Source organism: Acomys russatus, chromosome 32 (assembly GCF_903995435.1).
Source record: "Acomys russatus chromosome 32, mAcoRus1.1, whole genome shotgun sequence".
Taxonomy (NCBI): domain Eukaryota; kingdom Metazoa; phylum Chordata; class Mammalia; order Rodentia; family Muridae; genus Acomys; species Acomys russatus.
Window position 1 is genome coordinate 4669906 of NC_067168.1, and position 9906 is coordinate 4679811.

Sequence of the window (9906 nt, forward strand, 5' to 3'; positions counted from 1 at the left end):
TTTATAACTCCAGTTTCAGGGGCTTTAATGGCTTCTGACCTCTGCACATACTATTCAGGCAAACAGTCCACAGGCATATATGCAGGTAAAACATCCACTAACAGAAAATATAGACATCCGAGAAAACAGCTAAAATGTTGAAATGAAACTATTCTAGAAAATAAGAAGAATATCAATTAGAACTGAAAAAATCATTAAAGGTATATATTAGGAAAAAATTAGAATGGAAACATATGGGTTGACAAAGGAACGTAAATTTCCATGGAAGACTCCAGCCTTTCAGCTTGCAACCTGGTTGTCTGACTGTCCTGAACACAGTTCTGTGCTCGGGGGTTCAGGCTGGAGTACGGATGATGCTGAGGCAGCAGAGGGGCAGCTGGGTGTGCCTCTGTCTCAGAACCCCCTCCTTGCACCTCTCTCTTGCAAACCAGGCCGCTGACTGGTGGCAGCATCAGATACGCCGATCCCTCTATTTTTTGAGGAAATTGATTTTTTCCCTTTTAGAGACACAGAGTGCTCAGTTTTGAGAGATTTGTGAAAACATTGGTTTATGCAAACTACTTGTAAAATTGGTGCGCAGTCTTGCTGTCTGGAAGGGAAGCTCCAAGCTCATCCAAAGACAGAGCCAATAGAGACTTCAAATACTGCATCACACAGTTGCATGGCACCTACCTCAGTGGGCCAGTTGACTTTCGTGAGGAACTTGGTATTATCGAATTATACTCGACACACATGAGTTTGTTTTTCTTTCCCTCCCTCTCCCTATAATGTCTGAGCTCTTAGGAAGAATTTTCTCAACACACCTCAGTGATCCAGGAGATCCTGCAATCATTGTAGGGACCATTTAAACAAATGAACAAACAAACAAACAAACAACTCACCCACACATATGTTGATACCAACTTTTGCTTTGGTTCTACCCAGAAAGGCTTAAGAATGACAAAACAAATATCACTTTTATTGAAATGCAAATGCAAATAGCCTTTTTTCACATCTATTCTCAAATCTTTATTTATTCTCAAACATTTATTCTGTGTCCTGGAACTTGAGTTACATTTTACTGTATGGACATGTTGCTGTCCTGTGACACACAAATATTTCAGAAGTGTTCTGCAGCACCTGGGCTGGGACAGTTGCTAAGCAGTAGATCACCTTACTAAGGCTGTGTAGGGACCTGGGTTGGATCTCCCAGCTCAACAAACCAACAAGCAGAAATAATTCTGATTTCTGAAAAGTAAAATTTTGTAAATCTTACGTTTGTGAACACAAAACAAATTTAATCTGGTGGTAATTTCTTAGTAAATTCAATGTTCTTCTATGCTGAAATTCAATTCTTAGCTTTTTATTTACTATAAAATTTAATAAAGACTTTCTTAGTTTTATGCATATGACTTTTAGTGTCCACATATTTGCTCTTAATGTTGATAATAGTTCATCCTCTATCATCTAAATGAGTACTCCTCAGTATGAGTCAAAGGATCTAGCATTGAGTAAATAATTCATAAATATTGTCCCTTTCGTAGTTGTAAAGATGTAAAGAGAGAAACCAATTCAGAACCAAACAGGTATGAATTAAAATAATAGACAAGGAAGATTCCAGTAAGTATCCAAAAACAGGGGAGGAGACAGAGTGAGAGAGCACAAAGATAAGACAATCTATAATTTGCCAAATAATACCTAGTAGACAGACACATTATACTGTGATGGACCATATCAGTTAGGATATTTTAAGCTGTAGGTAAGCAGAAAAACCTGAAACAACAATTTGTAAACCTCACTTATATGACATACACTCAGAATTTTCTTCTCCAGTGTTGTCTAACTCAGTGACTCACTCACGCTACAAGTACCGTTTTCAAGGTGTACCCTACCTTCAAACACTAGCTCCTGAGAGTGCAAGCTCACTGCAGTCCTGCGAGCCTTGCATCCCACGCAGCTCTTAGTACGTGAGGGGCCTTTTCCTTTCCTGTGACCTTTTTATTATCAAAGTACAGTCTACACTTACACCCTTCCAGACTTTCTCTCATGTCCCGTTGAGCAGCGTATCATTACAAACTCCTTCTAAAGACATTTACTCTCTCAGAACTGGGCCAGGAGGATAGACTGAGTAAGCACCTGGGAGAAGCTAGTGACAAAATTCTGATGGAAATAATTGCTATGGTGAGAAAGGAGAGAGGTGAGTTTATAACCCCAAGGAAGAAGCCTCCACCAACCACTCTGAGACAGAAGGGCAGGGCCATAACTCTTCACTTCAGGGGTGCAGACTTTAATATGGAAAGGTTAATATCCAGGGGGTCTTGATCAAGTTATTTTCTAATTTTTGCCAGTTAAAAAAAAATTAAAAGATAGGCAAAGCGTCATCATGGGGAAGGGGAGAAGTTCCCAAACACAGCAGACCGAATCAGCCAGGGAACGGGGCTTTTCTTAGGGGCGAGGAACATATACATGGAGTACACAGAGATATGACTCTCTGTGAAACACAGAGTCTGCTCAGGAAGCCAAGGCCAGGTCTTGTCTTTAGGCCTGGGGGTTTTGTGGGTCTCTGTGGTGGTTTTCCTGCCCTGATTTAGGGTTGGTCAGTTTGAACAAAGACAGAGACAGTGATATTATTGGTCCACAGGTTCGAATATGTTGGGCCATTCCCTAGCCGGGGGGCCCTATAAGCAGGAGCAAATTCCCACAAGGCATTAAAGATGGCCGTACAGTGAAGAATCATGTGGATTGGTAACCCTTTCAGGTGACTGTGTGACATCATCAGGGCTGCAACAGGCTTAACCTGTCCTCCTGATGGTCTCTTGTAGTTATTTCAAGCTAAATCCAAGCTCACATAGCTGTTCTCACTCTGTTTTTACCACACAGCCAGTAGTGACACATTCCCGCTTGCTTTAAGGACTTTCTGTTTCTATTACACAGCACTCCCTCCAGATCCAGCATCCTCCCTGGCTCAACCTTCTTCCCTCCAACTGCTTTTTGGCTTCCTCCTCCTTTTCTGTGTCTTTAACTTCAGACTCAAAACACAGAATTGCCTTCATTTTCAGTGCTTACCATGGGTTCAGGCCCAGCAGGACTGTGGTGCCAGGATCTTTTTGAGAAGTACGGACCTACCGCATCACAGCCTTAATTTTAATGAGACCCTTACAGTTAAGCCGGAAAGCAGTTGCCTGTTCTGCTTGTTTCAGGTCTTTTGGGTGTCTAATTGGCATACGAAGCTCCGTGTTGAAATATTACATAGCACTTTCTCTGCTGGGCACCGTACTCTGTGCCTTTGCCCTGCTCCTCAAACAAGGTGACCTAGAACCATCTACTGTAAAGGATAAAGAACAAAGTGGAGGAGGCGATAGGAAAGGCCAGAAGCTCTTAGATTCTGTAGACGTCATTCAATGCAGATAGCACTGTCAGAGCTATGCAAGTTACAGATGTGAGGTCAGGCAGCCCTGCCTCCCTGCCCCTTCCTTTTGTTCTCTTCAAGCCAGAACACAGCAAAGTCTGGCGTACTTTCAAGCAACCCCTCCCCACTTTCTCCTGTAGTAAATGGTCTCCTTTCTTGTAACTATTCATGCACTGCTTCCACCCCACCCCACCCCGCCCCACACAGAAGATAAAATAAGAAAATCCAAGGAAAGCAAATAAACATGAGAAATGCTAAAGAAAACAAAAATTGTAACAGGAACAGTTAACACTATTATGGTTTACTTGCATAGAACCTGCCTTGGGGATGGAGATATGGCTCAGCTGTTAAGAGCACTGACTGCTCTTCCAGAGGTCCTGAGTTCAATTCCCGGCAACCACATGGTGGCTCACAACCATCTGTAACATGATATGGCACCTTCTTCTGGCCTACAGGAGTACGTTCAGGCAGACCACTGTATGTATAATAATAAATGAATAAATCTTTAAAAAAAAGAATCTGCCTCACTCAAGTTCTTTTTTTTCTTTTTTATTAATTTATTCTTGTTACATCTCAATGTTTATCTCATCCCTTGTATCCTCCCATTCCTCCCCTCCCCCCATTTTCCCATTATTCCCCTCCCCTATGACTGTTCCTGAGGGGGATTACCTCCCCCTGTATATGCTCATAGGGTATCAAGTCTCTTCTTGGCTACCTGCTGTCCTTCCTCTGAGTGCCAGCAGGTCTCCCCCTCCAGGGGACATGGTCAAATGTGAGGCACCATAGTACGTGAGAAAGTCATATCACACTCTCCACTCAACTGTGGAGAATATTCTGACCATTGGTTAGATCTGGGAAAGGGTTTAAAGTTTACCTCCTGTATTGTCCTTGGCTGGTGCCTTAGTTTGAGCGGGACCCCTGGGCCCAAATCTGCCTATCATATTATTCTACTTGTAGATTTCTAGGACCCTCTGTATCCTTTTATTTTGCTAGTCTCCCATGCGTCTCTCATTTAGAGTCCCAATAGGATGCCCTCCCCTCTGTCCCAGTTTCCTGGTAAGTGAAGGCTTTCATGGGACATGCCCCTTGGGCTAGTATGCAGATATAAGTGAGTATATACCATTTGATTCTTTCTGCTTCTGGGTTAACTCACTCATTATGATCATTTCTAGTTCAATCCATTTATCCACAAATTTCGGGAATTCCTTGTTTTTAATAGCTGAGTAGTATTCCATGGTGTATATGTACCACAGTTTCTTTATCCACTCTTCTACTGAGGGACACTTAGGCTGTTTCCATGTTCTGGCTATTATGAATAAGGCTGCTATGAACATGGTTGAGCAAATTTTCTTGTTGTGTGCTGGAGCATCTTCTGGGTATATTCCAAGGAATGGAATAGCTGTGGCGAGAGAGGAACACTCCTTCATTGCTGGTGGGAATGCAAATTAGTACAGCCCCTTTGGAAATCTATCTGGTGCTATCTCAGAAAAATGGGAATAGGGCTTCCTCAAGACCCAGCTATCTCACCCAAGTTCTTAAAAGCATTAATTGTTCAACATAAAACAAGTGAAAGTAGAATTAACTGCTGGGCTTGGTAGCACAAAATCCTCCTGAGCCCCAGAAGAAGTGAGGGTTACACCTTTTCATCTTGCCAAACTTGAGGCGTTACCATCTGTACCACAAGAAACCAAGTTCAGCAATCCATTCTCCAGAACCCAACTAAAACAACCACATTGATAATTAAGGGCAGAAAAAGGAGAGTTATTCAATGTAGCCACACTGTGAGGAGGGACAAAGAGATCCACTGACCCTCTGAGTCTACATGTGGGGTCCTGAAGTGAGATTAGCACAGTATAATTAGAAGGCTAGGTACCTAACCCCTTAGGCAGCCCTGGTTAAGGCACGGTCCCAACCCGTCATTGTTAGGTATGTAGTCTCAGCTTGCAGAGTGGGCTGAGAAGGAAGGTGCAAGAACTGTGTAAAATTGCTTTCCTGGAGACAAGCTTCTGACTGGTGCCTTTTCCTCCCCCAAGCATGAGCTTCTGTGGAACATTCTGGTTTCTTCTTGTCCACTGTTGTAGTTGTCTAATAGTCAGACTGAGACATACAATTATCTCTGTAGGATGTCTTCATTTCTACTAACCAAGCTCTGTAATCTCTCTTTCCCTTATCAAAGAACTTGATCGGCAACGTTTATTCAAACACCTACTGTGCATTTTATTAAGGAAAAGGCAGGCTTTTCCGCCATCTGTTATCAATGTGGTTAATAACTTGATATCCAGACCCTATCAAATTCAACATTCCTCCCAATCACTTCCAGTTACATGCATTTCAGAAATAAGTCTCAGAATGGACACAATCTCTGTTGCTGATACACAGACAAATTTATTACGTGTTCCCGCTCTAAACCGTGAGACAGATTTAACAGAGGAAACTGGGCAGGGAGCAAGTTAAAACATACACTTGTATGTCAGCCCAGAGATTTGGCTTCAGTGTGTCTGGAAAGAAGCTTCAAACGTCAGTGCTTAAAAGCTGTGGACCAGGGAGTGCTGATGCTCAGCTTTAGTAGGAAGTCTGCTTTCTATGGGCAGTGGTGTGAGCTGGACCAGAAGCAGCAGGAGAGGCAGCGTGGTCTGTACCTTCCAGGTGCTTCCCTTGGAAGAACTGGGTGACCTTTGAACCAGCTCATAGAAGCCACACTGTGGATGGGGGTGTATTCCATCCATAGACTCGGAAAAGCAATAGACTCCATATGTTAGAATATAAAGTAGTTTAGCACTTAATTTCATAAAAATTCCATTACTTCCCATCAGCAGATAAATAGACAGTTATTTATATGTACTATATAATACATGTTGTTCAGCTCTATAAAAATGAAGTTTAAAAACAGCAGGAAAGTGAGGATCCAAGATGGCGGCGAGCAGTGTGGACCATGTTTGGAGGCTCCAGCAATCAATTCAGGGAATTGCACAGATTTCTGAGCCAGGAACACCGAGGGTCCCACACCACGTCAGCGGGAGTGTTCCACAGTTCACAGGGACCAGGGTGCAGAGGACCTGTGTGCCCCTGGACACAGAAGGAGCGCAGATTTTCTTGGATCAGAGCAGCAGCAGCAGCAGCAGTGGTACCAGCGGCACCAGCGTCAGCAGTGGCAGTGGCTGAGGTCTGCAGCTCAGAGCCTTCCAGTGGAGGCAATTGGTGTGGTGGCCGGTGGGAGTTGCTGCGGGAGAGGGGACTCTGGGCAGGATTTGGGTCGAGTGGTGCCTTGCGACCCAGACTGGACTCGGCAGACAGTTTGGCCCCAGAGTCCCAGGTTCAGCTCAGTGTGCAGTGCCGTGGAGACGCTGGCTCAGCTCAGCAAGCAATTCTGCCTGAGGTACTAGCTCAGCACAGCCACAGCTCCCCTGCTGTGACGCAGGCGGGGCGGAGTGCTCAGTTCCACCTTAAGCGCTAACTCAGCGCAGCCGCAGTTCTCCTACTGTGACGCACGCTGGGCAGAGCGCTCGGTTCCACCACAGGCACTGGCTCGGACAAGCAAGCAGTTCTGCCCGAGCCACTAGCTCAGCTCGGTGGGCAGTTCTGGGCCGCTGACACAGGCTGAGGTCAGCACGTAGTTTCAGCCCAGAGGCCCTAGCTGGACTTGCCAGGCAGATTGGGCCCAGAGACTCTAGCTGAGCGGTGAGCACAGGCTCGGCGGCCCTAAGAATCTGGCTGGACTATCCACACAGTTTAGGCCCAGAGTCCCAGGATGAACTCAGCGCACAGTGTGAGTCCAGAGTCCCTGGCTGAGCTCGGTGCACTATTCCACCCCGGAGACTCGGGTGGAGCTCAGCGTGCAATTTGGGGCCAGACTCCCTAACTGTGCTTGGCAGACAGATTGGGCCCAGTGACTCTAGCTGAGCTTTAGGCACAGTCCTGGCTCTAAGATTCTGATTGGACACAGTGTGCAGTTTGAATCCAGAATTCCTGGCTGAGCTTGGAGGACAGTTTGGGCCCTGAGTCAATAACTGACCACAGCACGCACTTTGGGCCAAAAGCCCCTAGCTGAGCTTGGTGCGCAGTCCCAGCCCAAAAATTCTGGCCGGACCCTGTGTGCATTTTGGGCCCAGAATCCCTAGCTGAGCTCAGCAGATGGTTCAGGCCCTGAGAATTTAGCTGAGTTTGGCCCGTGGTTCGGGCCCAGTGTTCCTGGCTGGACTTGGCAGGGGACACAGAAGGTTGTGGATACCTTGGCCTGACCCAATGCGCATTCAGAGACCCAGAACGATTGCAGGACCCACAACACGGGGGAGCTGAGGATCACTGGCTGTGAGAGCCCAAAACGACAGGGTTAACCTCCTGCCATCCACACCAGTGAAGCATCAGAGCTTCCAGCCTGCGGAAATTGTGAGAAAACAAGTGAATCTCTCATCAGACTCCCTCCATCCAACTCTGGAAGCCACCCAACAAAAATAGAGATGACAAGACGTCTAAAGGACAGCGTAGAAGCATACGCAAAAAACCCCAAAACAACATGGCATCTCCAGTTTCCAGCTATCACAAAGAAAACAAACCAGAGAACTCAAATACAACAGAAACACACACACACAAAAAAATGACCTCAAATCCTTGGTAATGAGGATGATAATGGAGGAAACAAATAAAATTCGTAATCAAATTCAGGAAGATGCAGACAAACAAGTGAGAGACATAAAAGAGGCACATAGAGTGGAACTGGAAAAATTGAAGGAAAATGCAAACAACCAGAAGAAAGAAATAAATAAAACGGTTCAAGTTCTGATGACCTATAAAGAGGCAATGGAAGAAACTCAGGAATATACAATCAGATGAAAGAAATCAAAAATCAGTTTAAGATCTGAAAATGAAAATGGATTCAATGATAAACACACAGACAGAAGAAAAACGAGAATGTGAGACCTCAGAGAAGAAGGCGAGCAACACCGAGGTGAGCTTTTCTAACAGAATCCAAGAGATGGAAGAAAGAATCTCAGGGCTAGAAGATACAATCACAGATCTTGAAGCAACCATTAAAGAAAATGCCAAATCTGGAAAACTCCTGACACAAAACATCCAAGAAATTAAGGACACCATGAAAAGAAGAAATCTGAGGATAATAGGCATTGAAGAAAGAGAAGACATCAGACTCCAGGGCCCAGAAACTATTCTCAACAAAATCATAGAAGAAAACTTCTCCAATCTAAAGAAAGAAATGCCTATAAACATACAAGAGGCCTACAGAACACCAAATAGAATTGACCAGAAAAGAAAAACTGCCCGCCACATAATAATCAAAACACAAAACATGCAAAACAAAGAAAGAATATTAAAAGCTGCAAGGGAAAAGGGCCAAATAACATTTAATGGCAAACCTATCAGAATTACACCCGACTTCTCGGCAGAGACCATAAAAGCCAGAAGGGCCTGGACAGAGATCCTGCAAACCCTAAGAGACCACAGATGCCAGGCCAGACTACTTTACCCAGCAAAATTATCAATAACCATTGATGGAGAAAACAAAATATTCCATGACAAAAACAAATTCAAACAGTACCTATCCACAAATCCATCTTTACAGAAGGTACTAGAAGGAAAACTCCATCCCAAAGGGTCAAGCTACAACCAGAAATACTCAGGAAATAGATAACTATACCATGACAAAAACACAACTACACAAACGCTCGACTGAAACAACATCAAAATTAAGACTTTTAACAGTAACTGGTCATTAATATCTCTCAACATCAATGGTCTCAATTCTCCAATAAAAAGACACAGACTAACTGAATGGGTACATAAACAAGATCCAACATTCTTCTGCATTCAAGCAACACATCTCACCCATAATGAAAGGCATTACCTCAGGGTAAAAGGTTGGAAAAAAATATTCCAAGCAAATGGTCAGAAGAAGCAAGGCATAGCCATTTTAGTATCGAGCAAAATAGACGTTCAACCAAAATTAATCAAAAGAGATGAGGAAGGACACTTCATACTCATCAAAGGTAAAGTCAACCAAGATGACATCACAATTCTGAGCATCTATGCTCCCAATACAAGGGCACCCACATTTGTAAAAGATCTGCTAAAAAAGCTTAAACCACACATCGATCCCCACACAATAATAGTGGGAGACTTCAACACCCCACTCTCACTGAAGGATAAGTCATTGAAACAGAAACTAAGCCGAGAAATAACATCATTAACCAATGCCATGGGTCAAATGGATCTAACAGATATCTATAGAATCTTTCACCCAAACAAGAAAGAATATACCATCTTCTCTGCACCCCATGGAACCTTCTCCAAAATTGATCACATTGTAGGTCACAAAGCAAGCCTCAGTAGATACAAGAGGATTAAAATAATATCTTGTATCCTATCAGATCACCATGGTCTTAGGATGCAATTCAACAACAATAGAAATAACAAAAAGCCTGCACGTACGTGGAAACTAAACAACTCTCTGCTAAATGACACCTGGGTCAGGGAAGAGAAATAAAGAAAGAAATCAAGGAGTTTCT